This window comes from Macaca mulatta, chromosome 14 (genome assembly GCF_049350105.2).
Source record: "Macaca mulatta isolate MMU2019108-1 chromosome 14, T2T-MMU8v2.0, whole genome shotgun sequence".
Classification (NCBI taxonomy): domain Eukaryota; kingdom Metazoa; phylum Chordata; class Mammalia; order Primates; family Cercopithecidae; genus Macaca; species Macaca mulatta.
The window spans coordinates 3525942-3547559 of NC_133419.1; the positions used below are offsets into that span (position 1 = coordinate 3525942).

The 21618-nt window shown below is 51.8% G+C and overlaps 1 protein-coding gene across 15 annotated transcripts in view; it reads left to right on the top strand.

Annotated features, from left to right (window-relative positions):
* The first annotated feature begins 1528 nt into the window (after positions 1–1528).
* Positions 1529–21618, top strand: part of SHANK2 (SH3 and multiple ankyrin repeat domains 2) — a 671410-nt gene continuing 651320 nt past the window's right edge. For 6 of the 15 annotated variants that reach the window (XM_077961762.1, XM_077961765.1, XM_077961776.1 and 3 more), the window contains exon 1: positions 2050–2309. The gene's annotated coding sequence lies outside the window, so the exon portion shown is untranslated. Of the gene's footprint in view, positions 2434–2860; positions 3319–11131; positions 11265–21618 lie in introns of those variants that run through there. The other 9 variants (XM_077961777.1, XM_077961767.1, XM_077961768.1 and 6 more) reach the window with 8 other exon arrangements.

A 21618-nucleotide genomic window follows, 5' to 3' on the forward strand; every position in this document is an offset into this window, starting at 1 on the left:
GGCTTTTTTTTTTGGCTGTCAATACTTTTAGTTGACACATAACTGTATGTATGTATGGGGTCCAGTGTGAGATGTTGATACACGTATACAATGTGTAATGATCAAATCAGGGAAATGAGTATATCCATCACCTGCAACCTTGATTTTCTTTGTTTTGGGATCATAAGAGATTTTTACAGACTTGAAGGATGTTGCTTCATCAGAGTACAAGGCTGAACTGGATATCTCTAAACAGACACAAAGAAACTGGGGCGTAAGCAGGATGCTGTCCTTAAAATGCCGAATGCCGGGGCTCTCACACAGCGCTCTTGTTGGCTAACAGATCAGAAGGACTGGAGGGGGATGGCCCAAGGGGTGTCCACTTAGGTGAGGCTGGCAGAGGCCTGCGTCCCTAGGGGAGTATTTCTTGGAGATAGCAGAATGGCACTGGCCTTAAACCTTGCATGGAGATAGCAGGAAAGTGTTCACGATTGAACTGTGACCAGCTGCCTCCTTTGCTATCTGCAGTGGTGGTTCTAGAAACCTAGGAAGGGGCATTCCGGGGGTGGGGATCTGGTGAGAGGAGGGAAATATCTTGAGGATAGGTCTTTGAGCTGGGTTTGAAGGGTAAATACACTTTATTCAGATGACTTGCCTTCTTTGGTGGGGAGGGTACTGACGGACTGTTACGGAAAGGTAGAGCCCCCACCCCCACTCCCTGCAACCCAGGTCTTGCATCTGCCACTCGCCAACCCAAAGAACATCCGATTGCCCTGCTGACACCCCTCCCGGGCGCCCCAGCTTCCATGCCAAAGAAAGGATGCCTGCAGGATCCTGTGAGGATGTCCTTCTTCCTGTTTTGGGGATTATTATTATTTGATTGCCTCCTTTATTCATTCGACAAATATTTTATCAAGTGTATGCTTAAGGAAGCAGCCACGAGAAAGACGTTTGCATAAGGCAGCTGCCCTCAAGGAATTACAATATTTACTCCATGTGTGTCCTGAAATATTCAGGCAGGCCCAAAACACAACTTTTTTTTTTTTTTTTTTAACCTAAGTGCTTTTAAAGATTTCTTTGAAATGTGGGACAATTATGCAAGCAGGAAAAAAAAGTATCTAGAGCAAATATTTAACTTTGCCTTTGGTATGTTGAAGTCACCAGCCCATGCAAACCTCTCAGGCATGTCCTGTAAGATAGACTGACTTACACACACACACACACACACACTCTCTCTCTCTCTCTCTCTGTCTCTCTATGTGGGGGGCACAGTTTTGGGTTTGCATAATGCCATGCTCCAGGGTTCTGGAGACAGTTGTTCTACTTCACAGCCTGGACTCTGATCCTTACCCACCCCTTCCAGAATACTGGAAAACCCAGAACAGAGAGACCTCAAGAGCTTACTCAGAAACACGCAGCTTGTACTGGGGGAGATTCCTAGTGAATGATCAAGGCCTTGAGAAAATCTAGCTCACACATCGGCCACAGCTCCAAGCTCAGGATCCGCCCCTTCGGGCTTCCGCAAACCTAGCAATCCGGAGTCCTGGATAATAACAGGATTCCTGGGAGTCTCCGGAGGGTGCCTTTGACCTCTGGGATTCACCCGAGCCGTTGGCTTTTGCTCCCCCCACCCCACCCCCTGGCTGTTTTTGGCTTGGAGGGCAGCTGGCGGAGACACCGTTGTGCACCCCTGGGCGGAAGGCGCCCCAGACCTGGTGGCCTGGGCAGCAGACGCTGGCGTTATTACCTGGGTACAAAGTTTTCATTTGCTCTGCAAACGTTTTGATGTGCAGGCGGCCTCTATTTCCGAATCCTATTATTATAAATACTCTGTAGCGGGAGCCAGCTGCGTTCGGGATAATCGTGCAGACCCAACCGGACTTTACAAAATTCAGGGACTTTCTCGTCCGCCGGCTTTGGCCGGGGAGGGGGAGGTGCGTGAGCCATGCAGCCCGGGGCGGGGCGGAGGCGGCCAGGGCGCCCCGCGGTCTCCCGGGGTTGCCACAACAGACCCCACGCGCGCGCCCGAGCCGCAGCCGCGGGCGGGAGCGGGGGCGGGGGCGGGGATCCAGGGCGGGTGGCCCGCGGGTCCTGGGCCGTACGCGTCCTTTTGGCGGCGAGAGGGCCCCTCCCCCACCCTCGCCGGAGCCAGCGCCCGTGCCGGGCGGGGCCGGGTCCTTCCCCACCCCCTGCACCTGAGCGGCGGTGGCGGCTCCCGCGCTCCGGCGGGGCTGGGCGCGGCGCCGCTCGGCTTCCAGCGGCCGAGCCAGGTGTGCGCGGACGCCGACGCTCCCGGGGGGCTCGGACCCGCCCCCGACTCGCCGAGCCAGGTGAGGCGGCGGCTAGGGACGCAGGGCGCGGGCCGGGGAGGACGGAAGGTGGCCCTTGGGCACCCCACCTTGCTCACTGACGGCATTTTGGGTGCGTCTCGATTCCCGGAGCACCCGCTACCGGGTAAGCGCAGTCCTAGACCCAGAGAGGCTGGAGAGGTGGGCGCTGAGGGGAGGGAGCCGCGTGTCCAGGTGGGGGTCGATTTTCCGTAGAGAGCTCCTCCCCCCGCGTGCCTTTCTTCCCGGGCAGGGGCCGGTGTCGAAAGCTTTGGAAGCGGCGTGGGCTCAGAGCGCAGGAAGGAGCCCCCGCTTTGTCCCTGCGTGCACGGACCCGGTAGTCTCTGGCGCGTCCAGCCCCTTCCTCTGGAACAGCGCGTGTGGCGCGACCTCCGCCGCGCTCCCGTGGTCTCCTTGCCCCAGGTCGCCGACCGCCAGCCCTAGCACCCGGGCCAGGGAGCCCAGCGGAGGAGCTGGCTCGGGGCCGCCAGGTGGCGCGCGGGGGCGGAGACCCGAACCGTGGCCGCCAGGTCCCCCGAGACCCCGCTGCGGTCACCCTGGCCCTGCACTCAGAGCTCCCATTCAGGCGCGCGCGGCGGCAGCAGCAGCTGTCGCGGAGAGGCCGGGGCCGGCGCGCCTGGTGCGGGCCCGGGGGTGGCGGGTCGGGCGCCCAGGTCCCGGGGTCGCGCTGAGCCACAGCCGGGTGCCCGACCCCGGCCCGCCGTGCTCACCAACTGGGATAGGGAGACCCGGCGGGCGCAGCCCGGCCGCCACCGTCCGTGAATTATGCAGGAAGCTGGCACCGGCGCGCTCGAGTTGATCAAGTTTCCCTGGCAACTTTCGCCCGGGCATCCCTCCTCCCCGGCGGCCGGGCAGCTCCGCCCGCGCAGCCCGCGGCCCAGGCGCCTGCACCGGGTGGCCCCGGCCCGGGGCGCCAGGCGTGGGGAGCGCTCCCGGAGACGCCGACAGCGCACTCGCCACCTGGGCTGGGGCAGCCGGACTGAGCCAGCAGGTGCGACCACCGCAGCGGGCCTCGCCGCCCGGGTTCGGGGGGATGCGGGGGCTGGGGTGGACCTCCCCGCCCGGGTTCTGGGGCTTGGGGTGGGGGTGCAGCGCGGCGCCCTCCAGGCGGGTCTGCTTGCGGACACCCTGCTTGAGGTGGGTGAGCGCGTGGGCGAGGCTTGCCTTTCCGTGGGGCTGGAGCACCCAGAGGGAGGAAGGATGGTGCGGGTGACCGTGGGTTTTCGCAACTGAGCTTTTAAAGGGGCTCGGGGCGCCTGGAACTGAGAAGGCGCTCGGGCCAGGCAGGTGGGGGGCGTGGGGGGGGGGGTCAGGCTAAAGTACGTAGGGCCCTCGGGGGCTGGCAGCTGCGGGCAAAGGCCTGGGCGTCCTCAGAGGCCATCCGAAAATAAAGTGGTTTTCGGATGGAAATTCAGGGTAGTAAATTGGATAGTTGCGTGACCTCTTTTTTCGTTTGAAACTCAAGTTCGAACGTTAATGAGGCCAATCAGCTAATTAAGCTGCCAGATCCAGAGAGGTAATTTCGGAAGTCCCCCGGTGTGGGAGGGCGATTTGATCTCTACCTGGGATGTGAACCTCGGTTTTGCAGACCCAGCTACGGGGAAGTTCTGCGCCCCTGGAAAAGGACCTAACAGATTCAGCCTTCAGCCGGGTGCCCTGCGGTCCGCATCCCATAATTAGTGACGCCCTACTACGCACTAGGCACCGAGCCCGGCGCCCCAGCGGTTTCAGCAGGTCCAGAACAGCCTCTGGGCCGATTGCTTTTGGAGTTTTCCAACTACTTGTGGGTTGGAAACAAGGTTGAGGTTCCTAACAGGGTTGAGCCTGCGAGAGTGGAGTGAGCTTGGCCCCCGTCTGGGTTCAGTGTTAATTCTTGGGGAAAGCCGTTGTGGCCGCTCTAAGAGGGGGATTGGTAGGTGGGAGCTGTGGGTTTCTATGCCGGATATCGCTGTCCTCTAAGGGGGTTTGAGGAAGACCCTTGTCCTGATAGGAATCTGGGTGTCCCAGTGAGTGCCTACATGATCCAGCTCCTGGGAAGCACTGTCTAAGGCCTCTGATTCCATTATCACACCCAGGAATTCCTGGTTTTCCTGGAAGGAAAATTGGGTGGAAAGCTTGGTGGTGCTTTGGGTGCCTTTGGAAGGAGGTTGGAATTCAGGTATCAAAGGTAGCTCTTTAAGAGTGGGTGATTTCGCCCATAAAGATGATCCCAGAGGCCTCGGTTGACAGCACTTGGCTGCTTTTAACAAATTAGATTACCCCCCACCCCACGGGAGGGTTGTGGTCTGTGTGGGGGATCTTTTCTGCGTACTGTCTCCAAGTACAGTCTGCTATAGAAAGCCCTATTCCTATTTGGGTGAGTTTCAAGGAGATTTTTCATTCATTCATTTCTTCATTCGGGTGCTTAGGGCCCATGCTGGGCCCATGCTGGCTTCTAGGGGTCTTGGTCTAGGCCAGGGTCTACCGGGTGATATCAGATGTGAGCGCTGCCCAGAGGAAGGTAAAGGGATTCTGAGACTGCATTGCATTTTGTATATCATTAGTGAAGAGGAAAAAGATGGGAGAGAAAAACGGACTGGAAATTGATCAGTATACAGGAACACACTCCTAAAAATGGCTTTTTATGGGAAGGCAGTGCTTTAGCATACTTGCCTTATTTCCAAATACGTAACAGAGTTGCAGATGAGAGAGTTCTGTCCTGATGAGAGAGGGTCAGTCCTGATGAGGGATGAGGACTTTTCTAAAGTGGGGCTCAGCTTGGGAGTTGCTGCGGGGCCTGAGGTCGTGCCTCCTACTCTAAAGGAGTTCTGGGCCTGGACACCTGAGGTCTCACCTGCCTGCAATTCCAGCCTCCTGCTTTGTAAACTCAAGCTGGAGCTTTCACCTGGGGCTGTTGTACCTGGAGTCTTAGGGCAGCAGGGAGGGTGTGGCTGAGAAAAACTGGAAATGGATTCGCACAGCCTCTTCAGGAGCTTCCAGTTGTCCTGTAACTAGGACTGTGAGCCCCAGGGAGGGACCCTTTAGATCTTCTTGCCTTCACATGACCTCCAGCAAAATTCTTGACCCTCTCCGTGTCTATAGACTGGGGAATCTGGAAGAAAGGGAAGGAGAAGGGAGGATAGCTCCAGACGAAGGCGGGTCTTCTCCATCTCTGGAGTCCCCCACCCCTCGCCACTGGCCTGGGCACCGGGAGAATGAACCACTTATTGAGAGGCCGTGAGCATATTAGTGCAGGGCCTGGAGCCTGCAGCCCCCCAGGGCTGAGTGACCTTTGTGACTTGGCCACTGCACCTAACCTCCCACCCAAAATGAGAGGCCTGTCATTCTCTGATGGTCAGAGGATAAATAGGGTGTATTTGTTTGTTTCCGCATGAATAATCATCTGAGGGCCTGCTGCCGCATCCAAGCCTGGACTGGCCGCAAGGGCTGCCTCAGGGAGCTTCTAGGATAATGGGGAGGAAGAGGCGTGACTGGACAGTCCAGTTAGTCCGTGTTGTGACAGGGCTTGTGATGGAGCTGACCATTGAGTGCTGTAGGGCATAGAAGGGGTCCCCAACCCAGCGTGGGGTGGGGCTATACAAACCCTTGGAAGAGGCCCGGGTTGTTTGTGTCCTCCTGGGACTGAACATGGGCCCTTGGCAGAACGATCCAGTCCTTGTTCCCGGGGTGGGGACAGAGCCACACGCTAGTCACAATAATGTCAGCAGCTGCAGTGTGCATAGTGAGACTCTCACCGAACATTTTCCTTTTGGTTGGCATTAGTGCCATACTCTTGCTATTTATTCCCTCAGTAAATCTCACAGAAGTCCAAGGAGGCAGCTCCGATTCATTACGATTCCCATTTCACAGATCAGGAGCTTGAAGCTCAGAGGAGTGAAGCCGCTTGCCTTAGCCCACACAGCTAGCGGGTAGGGGAGCCCTTGACCCCGCACCGCCCCGTGGTTAAATGCACACTACCCAGCTGGAGAAAGCTGCTAGGCAGCGGTTAGAAAATTAGTCTTCTCGTTCCCGTGCTGTGAAATAGCGCTGCGGTCAGCAGGTGAAAACCAGTTTCTCATTAGACTTCTTGATGTGCTCCACGTTTTGCATTGTGGAAAGCAGATTCAAGGACTGGTTTGATGCTGCTGATGGACGGCTGTCTCATTGGCCGTGGCTCCAGTACGGACGCTGGGCTTCGGGGTACAGGTGCTTCTGATGCAAGCCTTTCCTGCATTCGAGGGTTTCCGTTCTTTGCAGGGTATGGGAAGATGGGCCCATGCCCAGTACCCAGAGCCTGCCTTGGGTTTAGGGACCATAGACTGGGTCTCTCTAGATGCACGTACCCTGGGGATGGACCTTCAGGGAGGGACTGGTTGAAATGCAGCTCGCTCCCTGGGAGATTAAGCTCTTAAAAGCCTGTGGGGCTGCCAGGAGTTAGCGGGCAGCAGCAGGGACATGCTGGGCTCCCCGATTGGCTGCCAGATGTCATTGCTGAACCCGGCACTGCACCAGAGCGTGACTGGGGACGGTGTTTGAAAATTGTCCTTGCTGGGTGTGGTAGCTACTCTGGGGTTAGCTCAGTGAGGGGTGTGTGAATGGAATTAGGCCACAAACTCCCAATCTGAGGCTGCAGATTCGAAATGGTGGAGTGTGGAAGGGCTCCTAGCTCCCCGTCCTAGAAATTCTGATGCGGCAGAAAGGCAGCACGGGAGCCCCCCAGAGGAAGAGGAAGATCAGCTGGAGCAGCCCTGAGTTGCTGGACTTAGAAAGGCCTCGCCAGAGACCCCCCCCCAGGAGGTGTGCATTTGAGGTCATAAACCCTGCCTTGGCCCTGCTGGGCTGGGGCCCGCTTCTTGCATTTTTTTTTGTCCCTCCCTAAAAGTGTTTTAAAAAAACAGCTTGTTCTCTCAATTGTTGCTTGTTCTCTGCAACAATTTCTTATGAAAAATTCAAATATCCAGCAAAGCTGAAAGAATTGCCAGCAAACGTTCAGATTATGCCATTCATCATTTACCAGGCTTCTTACACATTTTAAAGTCAACATCTAAAATTTTTCTTCATAGGTTTAAATATTTGTAAAGGCTACGGTACCTCTGTGAGGGCAAATATCAATATTTTAAAAGGAACTGTTGCCTAACTCTTTACTCACTGTAATATAAACCCATCGTGACTCACATCCACTTTTCCTTGACAGATACGTAAGTGAGCTTTAGGACATTTTCATCGTTCTTTTCTCTTCTTGAATTTATACAGCCACTTCCCCCAAAGAATTTTATCCTAATGTAATAGACTTTTATGCTCATGGGTCTTTTATTAATCAACTTAGCATACTTCTCTGCATGAAAAATATACATAAATTGACTTTCATAAAATTTCCCGTGACCTGAAGTTGCTAAGTATTTAAAAAAATTACTTCTGAATTGAAAAAAGCTGTACAGTCATTGCTGGGGCACAGTTGGTCAAAAACTATAAATATATTACAGATTTTTAGAAATGGAAAAGGGGAGCTGTTACTGGAGCTGCATCTCTGAGAAGGCAGTGGGTGTTTTTGGTGTTTTAATTGAAGCCCTAGTTGCATTAGCCCTTTTGTTTGGTATCAGGAGGGCTCTTCTGGGGCTGCACCGCCATCTCACCAGCTTCTGGGGGATAGCAGTGCCTCTCTTATGTAAAAGAGCTCCTGGGGTGTTGGGGAGGGGAGGTGGGCAGGGGGACCCAAGGCCTCTCTCCACTGAGCAATTTCAGGAAAGACTTGGCTACCCTTTAGACTGAGCTGGGTCCACTTGGAAAGGGTCCTTGCACCTCAGTTTGAAAGGGACCTCTGTAAGGGAAAAGATCTTGGTTCACAAGATTACACCTGCACTCGGGGTCCTGCAGGTGATTCTTACCTGGGGAGAGTAATGATACCAATGTGAAGGCAGTGACAGGTGATACCCGCAGTGTGCTCTGGATACTGCCAGGCTTTGCTACCTCCCTGCAGACTTGGGGGTGTCCTGCCCCACGTCCTCCTCACTCTGGCTCATCAGGCCCCTCCGCTTCTCGAGGAGAATCCAGAGTCAGCACCTAGAGTCGAGGTGGGAGGGGGAATGGCCGAGAGTCTGGACAGCTGGCAGCCTGGTCCCTGGTCCACTGGGGTGGGTCCTGGGAGGCTTAGGGCCAGGGAATGGGGTGCAGGGCATCCTGGGTTTCCAGGCCTGGAGCTGACACAGACTTCCGGGCTCCTGGGCAGTGGGAAATGAGCCTCTGCGCCTGTCTTTCCTGAAAATCCTGCCCTGGATTCCTTCCCTGGGGAGAAGGCAGGCTTCTTGGGGAGGGGAGGGGGATGCTTCCACGCCCTCATTTGTACCCCTGAGAGCATAGGGCTCAGCCGTTCCTGTCCATGTTTTTCCTGCCGCCCCCCACAAATGTCCCTGGAATTTGAAGAATCTGCTCTGCTCCCCCATTCCCGTGCAGGGGCCTGCAAACCAGAGGCGTTTGCCCCTGGGCCAGCTGGCTCCTGTCTGACCCCTCCTCACCACATGGACAGGTCCCCAGGAAAGGCACCACGTCTTGCTCCTATCTGCATTTCAAGGTCCTTCAGTGGCACCAAGCATGGACCAGGGGACGTTGGCAGGGGAAGATACTGACCGGATGGCGTTGCTACGGCCCCTCATCCTGGTTCTGGACTTTCCCTCCCTCGAGGGTCATTCAGCTCCAGTGGCTGAACTTGCCGAAGGTCTTGTGGCCCAGCTGGGATCCACACCAGGCGGCTGCCCACTGCACTGTGCAGAGGAAGGCACCGCTCGCTTCTCCAGCCTCCAGGTCGCCTCCTAGGTGGCACGCCAGTTTATCTTTCTGTTCGCTTTCAGGTAAAGCAGATGAGGTAGCACAGTGGTTGTCAGACTTTTAGCTTAAGGAACCTTTTTTGCTCTCTTAGAATGTTGAAGGACCCAGAAGCTTGCTGTGTATGAGCACTAATCTATTGTTATGCTGTTAGAATTTAAAAATATTTATTAATGCATTTAAAAATAGTAATAAACTCATTACATGTTGGTATAAATAATGTGTTTTTATGAAAAACAACTCTTTTCAAAACAAGAAAAACATTTGGTGAGGCTGGTTGAGGTGGCTCAGGCCTGTAATCCCAGCACTTTGGGAGGCCAAGGCAGGAGGATTGCTTAAGGCCAGCAATTTGAGACCAGCCTAGGCAATATAATGAGACCCTGTCTCTACAAAAAATAAAAAAATTAGCCAGGTGTAGTGGCACGCATCTGTGGTCCCAGCTACTCAGGAGGCTGAGGTGGGAGGATTACCTGAGCCTGAGAGGTTGATGTTGCAGTGAGCTGTGATCACGCCACTGTACTCTAGCCTGGGTGACAGAGTGAGAAAAAAAAATAGTGCAGTGGCTCACACCTGTAATCCCAGCACTTTGGGAGGCTGAGGCGGGTGGATCACTTGAGGTCAGGAGTTCAAGACCAGCCTAGCCAAAATGGTGAAACCCCATCTCCACTAAAAATACAAAAATTAGCCAGGCACAGTGGGGCACACTTGGAGTCCCAGCTACTCAGGAGGCTGAGGCACAAGAATCACTTGAACCCAGGAGGCAGAGGTTGCAGTGAGCCAAGATTGCACCACTGCATTCTAGCCTGGGCAACAGAGTGAGAGTCCATCTCTACAACAACAAAAAAGACTTGGTGAGAAGAGTGACATTGTTTAACATTTTTGCAGTCTTTTTGCTGTCAGGTTTAATGGAAGACAGCTGGGTTCCCGTATCTGCTCCTGCAGTCAGCTAGTTGCAATATCACACGTTCTGTAGCTTCCGTTGTGCACTTGGGAGAGGATGAGCTTGAAAAAGCAGCTCACATCTCAGTGTTATGATGAGAATGGTTTGACTTCATAGATCTCTCGAATAGGCTGGTTCCTGGGGCTGCACGCTGAGAGCCTCTGGGAGGAGCATGGGATCCACCTTGTCAGTGCACGGGTCTGGTTTGAAAGCTGGCTTTGCCATGTGGTCCAGGGGATGCTTTGAATGTTACATGTCCCTTGTCGTTCAGGATATTTCTGTGGAGTTTAGTTGGGGGCTTCAGACAGCACCAGGTGGTTCCCACCCCAGGGGCAGGCCTTCTGATTGTGGAGTCTAGGATGTTGGAAGCATGCAGGGTCACCTTCCAGGCTGTGGGGTCAAGGAGGCTGGCAGAGCCTGAGGTGACTTAGGAGACTCTGGGAGAGCAGCCTGGCCAATTCGTAGAGTGAGGCAGGCTTGCAAGTGTAGACAGGAGAGCGAAGAGGACTTTGTAGGTGTTTGGCTGCCAGAGGAAGCCTGTAGTTTTCTTGTGAAGTCTAGTTTTGGTATCAGAGTAATATTGGCCTTGTAAGATGACTTGGGAAGCATTGTCTTCCATTTTTTTTCTGAAAAGTTTATGCAAAATTGGCCTTCATTCTTCTTTAAATGTTTGATAGAATTCACCAATAAAGCCATCTGGGCGTAGGCGTTTCTTTGTGAAAACTTTTAAAATTATTAATTGGATCTCTACTTGTCATAGGTCTTTTTAGATTTTCTGTTTCTTCTTGAGTCAAGTTTGTTAGTTTGTGTCCCATCAGAAATGTGTCCACTTCAAGTGAGTTTCTCTGATTCGGTTGCTGTGTAGCTGTTTGTAGCACCATCTCATTATTATTATTTTTGAGATAGAGTCTTGCTCTGTTGCCCAGGCTGGAGTGCAGTGGTGCGATCTTGGCTCACTGCAAGCTCCACCTCCTGGGCTTACGTCATTCTCCTGACTCAGCCTCCTGAGTAGCTGGGACTACAGGCATCTGCCACCAGGCCTGGCTAATTTTTTTTGTATCTTTAGTAGAGACGGGGTTTCACTGTGTTAGCCAGGATGGTCTTGATCTCCGGACCTCGTGATCCGCCTGCCTCGGCCTCCCAAAGTGCTGGGATGACAGGCACGAGCCACTGAGCCCGGCCTGATTCCTTTTAAGTCTGTAAGTTGGTAATAATGTCCCTTCTTTCATTTCTGAGTTTGATGATTTGAGTCTTCCCTTCTTTTCTTGATCATTCCAGCTAAGGTTTGTCAATTTTGTTGATCTCTTCAAATAACCAACTTATAGTTTTATTGATTTTCTTTATTGTTTTTCTAGCCTAGATTTCATTAACTTCAGCCCTAACCTTTATTATTTCCTTCCTTCTGCTTGCTCAGTTTCAGTTTCCCATTCTTTTTCTGACTTTCACAAGGTGGAAGGTTTTGGTTTCTGATTTGAGATTTTTCTTCTTTTTAATAGAGACATTTACAGATCTGAATTTCCTTTAAGTACTGCTTTAATTGTATTCCATAAGTTTTGATATGTTTTGTCTTCTTTTTCACTCGTTTCAAAGTGTTTTCCAATTTCCCTGTCGTTTATTCTTTGACCCATTGGCTGTTTGTGTGTTGTTTAATTTCCACATATTTGTGCATTTGTAAAATGGATTTCAAATTTCATTCCATCGTGGTTGGAGAACATTATTTGTATAATTTCAGTCTTGCTGATGTTTAATGAGGCTGTTTTATGGCCGGGCATGAGGCCTCTCCTGGAGAATGTTCCATGTGCCCTTGAGAAGAATGCGTATTCTGCCGTCTTTTGTGGCGTGTGCTGCAGATATCTGCTAGGCTGCTCTAGACTCTGGGATACAACAGTGAACCAGACAAATATTTCTGCCCCTGTAGGGTTGACACCCTCACCGGGGAGCAAACAATAATTAAGGGAGATCATAAAGAAGCAGTGATGCCGTGCGGGAGGAAAGGAGAGCTTGCTGGTGGGGACTGGGAGCCAAAGGGGCTGCTGTTTTAGCAGGGCGGTCGGTGCGGGCCGCACTGAGGAAGTGGTCCTTGAGCAAACACTTAAAGGAGGTGAAGGAAGCGATGCGTGATAGAGGAGGGGTTCAGTGGAAATTGATATGAGAGCACTTTTTTTCCCAATGCACATTTTATAAATCATGCAAAAATACCTGTAACATAGAAGGGTACCCTTTTCACCATTTTTAGGTGTGTAGTTCCGAGGCATTAAGGACACTCACCTTGCTGTGCCGCCATCGTCACCATCTACCTGTAGAACTCTTCAGCTTGCAAAACTGAAACTACTTCCCCACTAATCACTAGCAAACCATCCCCCTTCTCCCAGCCCCTAGTGACCACCAGTCTGTTTCCTGTCTCTTTGGCTTCTGTAGGGACCTCATCCAAGTGGAATCATGCAGTGTTTATCTTTTTGAGTCTGGCTTAATTCACTCCGCATAATGTTCTCAAGCCTCATCCATGTTGTAGCGTGTGTCAGAATTTCCTTCCTTTTTGTGGCTGAGTAATATTCCGTTGTGTGGATGGACCACATTTTGTTTATACAGTCGTCCATCCATGGGGACCTGGGTGGCGTCACCCTTTGGCTGTTGTGCATGATGCTACTGCGAACGTGGGCATGGAAATATCTTGAGTCCTTGCTTTCAGAAAACACCTTCTAAAGCAGTGTCCAGCCCCAGGCCCATCCGGTCTTGAGATACTAAAGCTGAGGTCTTTTACCCACTCGCTCCAGCCCAGGCTGGTGTCTCAGAGAAGGAGGCCCCACCTTTCTTCGTGGGTCTCAGGAGAAAGCAGGGGTGACCCTGAGTGTGGGAGAAATTGTGGGACAGACTTTTTCCCATGTCCGGTGTCTTCCAGTGAGGCAAGGTGCTGCTCCCTGGGAACCTACTCCCTGGGAACCTACTGGGGATGTCTGATCTTTGTGGGTTCAACCCTAGCCTAGGGTAGGACCAAGAAAGACAGGGACCAGAGACAGTAGCAGGGGAGAGAGTGTCTCCTGCAAAATGTAGCTGATGAACTGATTAGATGCTTTCCGGTTGCCTCATGATCTTAAATGTGGGCTGATTGTGCAATGGGTCATATGTCGATCTCATGTGCAGTTGCTGGCGAAGGTACGTATTTGTTTGTCTCATGGGGCCTTGGGTCGCCTGTGTGGGGCGGGAAAAGCGGGGTGTCCAGGTACTTCCCACTCCCTGAAAGCTTTGCCTTGAAGTTTTCTTAATAGCCACTTTAAAAAATCCACCCTGAGTTGATCATGTAGCTCGGTTTATACATTCTATGGAATGGTTAACCCCATTTTATTCTTTCTCTTCCTGTTGACATTTGGGTTGTTTTCAGGATCTTGTTCTTTCAGACCATGCTGCAGGAAACATTCTTCTCCGCAGGGCCTGCCGGGGCTTCCCTGGATACCTCCTTAGACGAGAAGTTGCCTACCCCGGAGCTTTCACCATGCACAGAGCTAACTTTTGCCAGTGTTCTCAAATTGCTCTCTCGGGGGTTGTACCAAGTTACAATCCCACCCGCATGGTGTGGGGACTCCCTGGACCCCTCCTCCTCAGCAAGACTTGGTGTTGCCTGATATTTGCCAGTCTAATGGGTGGGAAATGGTGTCTCCTTTTAACTTGCATTTTCTCTGATTCATACAAAGCTTCTCCCAGTTCCGGTTCATCCACCACTCAGCTTTCCATTTTCTGAGTGGATCTCCCTGGCTCAAGCAATCCTCTCACCTCAGCCTCCCGAGGAGCTGGGACCACAGACGCACAGACTACAGGTGCACAGCACCACACCTGGCTATTTTTTTTTTTGGAAGGGGCTCCCTATGTTGCCCAGGCTGGCCTCAAACTCCTGAGCTCAAGCGATCCTCCCACCTCAGCCTCCCAAAGTATTGGTGTTTATGGGCATGAGCCAACATGCCCAGCCCATTTTATTTTTTTGACGTGGCTCCTAGGAAATTTAAAATTACATTTGTGATTCCAATTATATTGCTATGGGGCAGCATGGATTTGTAACCTTCCTTCTCCAGGGGCTGGGGTCTGCCCCTTCTTGCTTGGCCCCCTGCCCTGCAGTGGCCCTGCTTCCACCGCCACCTTCTCACCCTCGGACGGAGTTGCCTTCCTGCTGACATGCTTCCTTTGAGTTAGCAGCCAAGACTCTCGTTGGAGGAACAGGAGAGGGGCTAGGGAGAGAGGATGGGCTAGGACAGCTTGTCACGGCTTGTCACTCAGAGAGACCTGAGTGTGGGCAGGACCCCAGAGCTCACTGAGAATTAATCAGGGTTCTGCACTGCTGGCTCTGGACAGTCCAGGTCCAAACCTCTTGGAGAACAATGGAACTTGGGAGAAGATGCACCGCGTCTGGGTCCTGCAGCAGGTTTTATGCTGGATCAGAGAATCCCCGTGCTGATAAGCCTCCCAGTACCCTGTGGCAGGCTCTTCATAGACCAAGCCTGGTTAAATAGCTTCTGGAGTTCATTCTCCAGAAGAACGAGGTTCTTACCAGAAGCAGTCTAGAATTAGTATCATATTTCTGTTAGTAATTATTACTATTAGAATCATATTACTAATTTTAGCAGTCTAGAATTAGTATCATATTACTGTTAGTAATTATTACCATTAGAATCATATTACTAATTTTAGCAGTCTAGAATTAGTATCATATTATTGTTAGTAATTATTACCATTAGAATCATATTACTAATTTTAGCAGTCTAGAATTAGTATCATATTACTGTTAGTAATTATTACTATTAGTATCATATTACTAATTTTAGCAGTCTAGAATTAGTATCATATTACTGTTAGTAATTATTACTATTGGTGTCATATTACTAATTTTAGCAGTCTAGAATTAGTATCATATTACTGTTAGTAATTATTACCATTAGAATCATATCACTAATTTTAGCAGTCTAAAAGTATCATATTACTGTTAGTAATTATTACTATTAGTATCATATTACTAATTTTAGCAGTCTAAAAGTATCATATTACTGTTAGTAATTATTACTATTAGTGTCATATTACTAATTCTAGCAGTCTAGAATTAATATCATATTACTATTGAACATTCACGGAGGCCCTTGGATCTTCAGATGGCTTTCTGGCCACCACTGAGTGTTTGCCCAGCTCCCAGGGATGTGCAGTTGCTTGAGACACCTGGCAGATGCCCTGCGAGATGTAGCCTGTGCCTGGTGGGCTCAGTGGCCTGGGGTGGGGTGGGTGATTTTCTGAACGAAAGGAAATGCCCCCGAGATAACAGACCAGCCCGCCAGCTGCAGGACACTCCACATGTAGAGGCAAAAATGACTTCTTGGTCAGGTGCGGTGGCTCTTGCCTGTAGTCCCACCACTCTGGGAGGCCGATGTGGGTAGGTGGCTTGCTTAAGAGCAGTTTGAGACCAGCCTGGGCAGTATGGTGAAACCCTGTCTCTAGAAAACAAAACAAAACAAAAAACAAATATTAGCTGGGCATTGTGGTGTGTGCCTGTAGCCCCAGCTTCTCGGGAGGCTGATGTGGAAGGATCACTGAGCCTGGAAAGGTTGAGGCTGCTGTGAGCTGAGATGGTGCCAGTACACTCCAGGCTGGGCAGCATAGTGAGGCCCTGTCTCAAAAAAGAAAAAAATTGACCATTAACAATGCAGTAATAACATAGAGTGACCTGTATCTTTGTAGGTAGCTCAGTCAGTCAGTCATCATCATTATCGTTAATGTATTATCTGCAGACATTGTTGGAGGCCATTTCAGTACCTGCTGTGTGCCAGGAGCTTCGTGCATATGGTCTCATGGAATCACCAGTTGCTGTCTGGGAGTATTTTAATGCCCATTTCACAGAAGGGGAAACTGAGCTCCAGAGAGGTGCATTGGCTGGGGCTTTGAACCCACGTAGCACATTACCCATGTAGTAGAATGGAAAGGGACGGGAGCATTTAGTCTCCTTCACTCCAGTGAGTCCTCCCTCTTGGCCTGCCTGGCGGCCCCTCCTGGTCATCTGTTGACATGTTGACAGTCAGTCCTTCCTCAAGCCTCCTGGGTGTTTGTGAACAAAATGCTTGTGAAACCGTGAGTTGGACCTTCCCATGAATGAAGTCTGTCCCTGTGACTCTGTGTCTGGACAGCCCCTCTTCTGGGGAGAGTCCTCTGCAGCAGGTGCAGTCAGCGTGGGGACAGAGAAGACACAGAGGGCCCCAGCTCTTTAACACTTCTGCTGATTGACTCCAGCAAGCTCTGGCCGTAGACGGTGCATTTGCCTAGCAGAGTTGAGTGTCACCGTGTTTCAGCACCCTGTTCTCTAGGCCGTGGTGACGGGTGATCTGCCTGGAGAATTTGGGCCACAGAGGGAGCATAGCACTGGCCAGGAGGGGCCTCTGGCCTCTCCGCTCTTACCCCGACATCTCTGGGCTTTGGGGAGTGTTGGGTTCATTTTCCTTGCTGTAGTAAGTGGTACATTGCAGTGCAGAGCAGCTCTGCCGTGCTGCTGTGTGACCTTGGACAGCCCAGTTGGCCTCTCTAGGCCTTGGTTTTCTTATCCGTGAAACGGGTGTACTAACATATTTCTGGTAACTGTGAGCATTAAATAAGGCAATTTTGTAAAACTGAGACTACGGTATGCATCCACGTACTGCCACTGTTCTTACTGTCTTTAGTGGTGACGTCTGCATCGTCTGTGTCCATGCGACCTGTGCCACATGTGGATTGTTGGGTCTATTAAGTGCCTGTCTTGTCAGGGCTGCCCACTGGCCTGTTGAGATCTCAGGTTGGCACACAGGTCCTGTTACAGGCAGAGCAGGTATGCTGTGGCCTCTACCTGTTCTCTGCAGAGCCTCCCACGTGGGCTTCATGAGTGCACAGGGTTCAGGGACTCAGGATGATGGGGTGCCCAGCGGCAGCCCCCCAGCTTGTGCAAGGGACATCTGCAACCTTGCCCCCCCCCCAGTCCCACCCTCAATCCATGTGTGCATGTGTGCAGTGCCTGGGGACAGAGGTGAGTCTGTGTGTCACAGGGAGAGCCCCTTGGGAGGGGCCCCCCTCATCCTGTGGGAACTCCAGGTGACTGGGTTGCTCTGCTACCCGTGAGCCTGGGTAGTGGTGTGTGTTCATCCTTGTCGGCCTTTGTGGCCCTCAGTGGCTTTTCCTGACATGGATGAGCCTTTGTTTGTTGGAAATCTTATCCTGCCATGTTTTACTGAAGAGAAAGGGGCGGGGGTCCTGGGAAGGGGAGATGGGGTAGGCTGTACAGCTAGTGACTCCGTTAGGGACCCTTCCATAAAGCCTGCATTGTGGTGGGCTTGGGGCCTTTGGTTTAGACAGACAGGGTTAACTCCTGCTTTGCCGGAGCCTCCCCGTAAGTGCCACGATGTGACCTGGGTGAGTGACTGGATCCTTCGCTGTAGACCTTGGCTTCCTGATCTTTAGGTTGGAGGTAACGACACCTATCTAATAAGCAACTGTTAAGTTGAGAGTCGTGTTAGTTAACCTTTACTGCATAACAGACCACCCCAAACAAAGGGTGAAACACCTGTTCATTTCAGGGCCGGATAGTAAATATGTTGTGTTTGCGTGCTGGGCAGTGTCTCTCCAAAAAAGCAGTCAAAGGCAATACATGAATGAATGGGCACGGCTGTGTTCCAGTAAAAACTACTTATAAAAACAGGCTTGGGCTAGAATTGGCCCATGGGCGGTCACTCGCCGACCCTGATTTATTTAGCTCATTGTTCTGCAAGTTGCCCACTAGAGCCAGGCTCAGTCCCTGGACTCAGTCCTCCTTGCCCACTGGCTACTTGGTGGTTCTGGGCTCCTGAGGGCAGCAAGAGGGGGAACTTCAGGATGCCATGGTCTGCAGCTTCTACTTGCATCACATTTGCTGCCGTTGTCTCTTTGGGTTTATTGACATGGCCGGAGCGAACACAGTGACCGTTTCCAGGGTCGTTGTGGGAGAAGACTTCCCAAGATGGTAGATCTAGGAGGCACGACTGATACTGTGACAGCCTCCCAGGCCCGCAGCGCAGTCCCGCCTGCGCCAAGTCCCTCCCGGCCGCTGCCTGCACTGTTGCCCTCTGGGCACAGAAAGACCTCACAGAACTATAGAGGTGCCACATTGGGTTTTGTTTATCGGTTTGTTTTGAGACAGAGTCTCACTCTGTCACCCAGGCTGGAGTAAAAATGTTGTGCTTGTGCGCTGTGCAGCGTCTCCCCAAAAAACAGTCAAAGGCAATGCGGGAAGGAATGGACACAGCTGTGTTCCAGTAAAACTTTGCTTATGAAAACAGGTTTGGGCTAGAATTGGCCCGTGGGCAGCTGCTTGCTGACCCTGATTTATTTAGTTCACGGTTTTGTAAGTTGCCTACTGGAGCCGGGCGCAAGCCAAGTGCAATCTCGTCTCACTGCAACCTCCACCTCCCAGGTTCAAGCAACTCTCCTACCTCAGCCTCTGGAGTAGCAGGGACTATAGGTGCATGCCACCACACCCAGCTAAGTTTTATATTTTTAGTAGAGATGGGGTTTCATCATGTCCCAGCTAATTTTTATGTTTTTAGTAGAGATGTGGTTTCACCATGTTGACCAGGCTGGTCTAGAACTCCTGACCTCAAGTGATCTGCCAGCCTCCTCGGCCTCTCAAAGTGCTGGGATTACAGGCATGACCCACCACGCCTGGCCTCACATTGGGTTTTGATGCTTTTACTGGTCACAGCATTTTATGGTTCAACCAGGACGCATAATGCATGTTTTTATTTTATTCCTGAGTAATTTTGCATGGTGACTGTTGCTGAGCTAATTTCAGCCTGCCTTGTTGCCTTCTCTGGCCGTTGAGCTGGGGACAAGGAGAATGAGGAGTGTTCTGTGGATGGTGAGACGGGCCCCGAGCAACATCCCTCTCAGTCCAGTCCTGCCTTTCAAACAAACAGTGTTTGTGGAGGGGATGGAGGAGGCTGAGCAGGAAGAACCGAATGGCCAGCCTGGCTTCCTCCTGGTCCTGGCTCTGCCGCCAGTGCCTGCTGGTCTGGTCTCAGTTTTCTCAGCAGGAGAATGGGTGCATCTGTTAAAGTCACATTGCTTCTGGCACAGACATCAGCAAAGGCAGCCGGCAGGATGGGAGACGGTGTACACACACGTGTGAGGAGAGCGTGTGCCCATCCTCGCGGCAGCCACTCCCCACAGGCTGTGTCACATGGACCTCAGGAGGTGGCTTCTGACAAAAACTGAAGATCGGAGGCTCTTCTGTCCCCGCTGCATGCCTGTACATGTTGGCCTTTTGCCTTCAGTGTTTTCCTCTCCATGAAGTGGATCCTGAACCCTTGTGAGGCGTTGAGAATGAGAGGTTCTTTTTATTTCCTTTATGGAGGTAAAATACACGTAACATAAAGTTAACATTTTTTTTTTCAAGATAGAGTTTTGCTCTTATGGCCCAGGCTGGAGTTCAATGGCACAGTCTTGGCTCACTGCAACCTCTGCCTCCCGGATTCAAGCGATTTTCCTGCCTCAGCCTCCCAAGTAGCTGGGATTATAGGTGCGTGTCACCATGCGGGCTAATTTTTGTATTTTTAGTAGAGATGGGGTTTCACCATGTTGGTCAGGCTGGTCTCGAACTCCTGACCTCAGGTGATTCACCTGCCTCAGCCTCCCAAAGTGCTGGGATTACAGGCGTGAGCCACCGCGCCCGGCCTGTGCAAGAGTTTTTATAGAGCTTAATCTCCGGTACCTTCCGGAGCTCAGCAAGTAGGGCCAGAAGTTCCCACCTTCTCAGACACCTGTGCTCCTGGTGACCAGTCCCGGGGCCCCCACCCTAAGTCACCTCATTAGCATAAGCTCCGGTGGGGTCAAAAGGGACTCACTTCTGCTACTCAGGAAATTCTCAGGGTATTAGGATCTCTGTGCTGGGAACCAGCGACAAAGTTCAGTGTATTTCTTTCTTTTTTTTTTTTGAGACAGAGTCTCGCTCTGTCGCCCAGGCTGCAGTGCAGTGACGCGATCTTGGCTCACTGCAAGCTCCGCTCCCCGGGTTCACACCATTCTCATGCCTCAGCCTCCCGTGTAGCTGGGCCTACAGGCACCCACCACCACGCCCGGCTAATTTTTTTTGTATTTTTAGTAGAGACGGGGTTTCACTGTGTTAGCCAGGATGGTCTCGATCTCCTGACCTTGTGATCCCCCCGCCTCGACCTCCCAAAGTGCTGGGATTACAGGCATGAGCCACCGCGCCCGGCCCCCAGTGTATTTCTTATACCACAGAGGACGATTCGTGCTGTAGCGTGGATCAGTGCCTCCTTTTTATGGCTGGAGATGCTCCGTTGTACCGTAGCTCTTGTTTCCTGTCTCCGTTGTGTATTGATGGATCTTTTGTTCTTGCTGGGTTTTGGCTATTGTAAATGGTGCTGCCATGAACATTTGTATACACGTTTTGAACATGAGACGGGGAGGGTGTGACATTTCCTCCGTCGGTTCATGGGTGCCTGTGGGGCAGCAGGGCCACCCAGCCATGCTCATCCAGTGCCTGGGACTCCGGAATGAGTGTGGTCCCTCATCCCCCCTTGACAGAAGAGGACGCAGACTTAGCTTGAACGTGGCAGTTGGGAAGTCATGGAGGGGGCTGGGGTCAGGCAGGGTGGGCTGCTCCAGAGACCAGGCCCCTGCTTTGTGGCACCTTCCAATAAAGGGGCCCAAGGCTCAGGCAGGCCAGGTCTGGCTGCCTACAGACAGGCCCCCCGACTTGGAGTCCAGCACGTGGAGGACCTGTCTGTGGGGGTATTTCCTTTGGGTCACAGAGCTGTTTCAGAACTCCTCACAAGGATGGTTTCCATCTCTGCAAGAGTGATGAGCACTTCCAAAAATAGATGCACATCTGCGGGCTAACGTTTATTTATTTATTTATTTATTTATTTATTTATTTATTTATTTGACGAGTCTTGCTCTGTCACCCAGGCTGGAGTGCAATGGCATGATCTTGGCTCACTGCAACCTCTGCCTCCCGGGTTCAAGCAATTCTCCTGCTTCAGCCTCCCCAGTAGCTGGGATTACAGGCGCGTGCTACCACACCTGGCTGATTTTGTATTATTATTATTTTTTTTTAGTAGAGGTGGGGTTTCACCATGTTGGCTGGGCTGGTCTCGAACTCCTCATCTCATGATCCACCCGCCTCGGCCTCTCAAAGTGCTAGGATTACAGGCATGAGCCACCACGCCCGGCCCTATTTATTTATTTATTGAGATGAGTCTGGCTCTGTCTTAGTGGCATGATCTCGGCTCACTGCAGCCTCTGCCTCCTGGGTTCAAGCAATTCTCCTGCCTCAGCCTCCTGAGAAGCTGGGATTACAGACCCGCACCAATACAGCCAACTAATGTTTGTACTTTTAGTAGAGATGGGTTTTTGCCATGTTGGCCAGGCCGGTCTCGAACTCCTGACTTCAAGTGATCCTCCCGCCTCAGCCTCCCAAAGTGCTGGGATTACAGGCATGAACCACTGCGTCTGGCCTGCAGGCCAACGATTTAAATAGTTCAGTAATTTAGTGATTCGCTATTG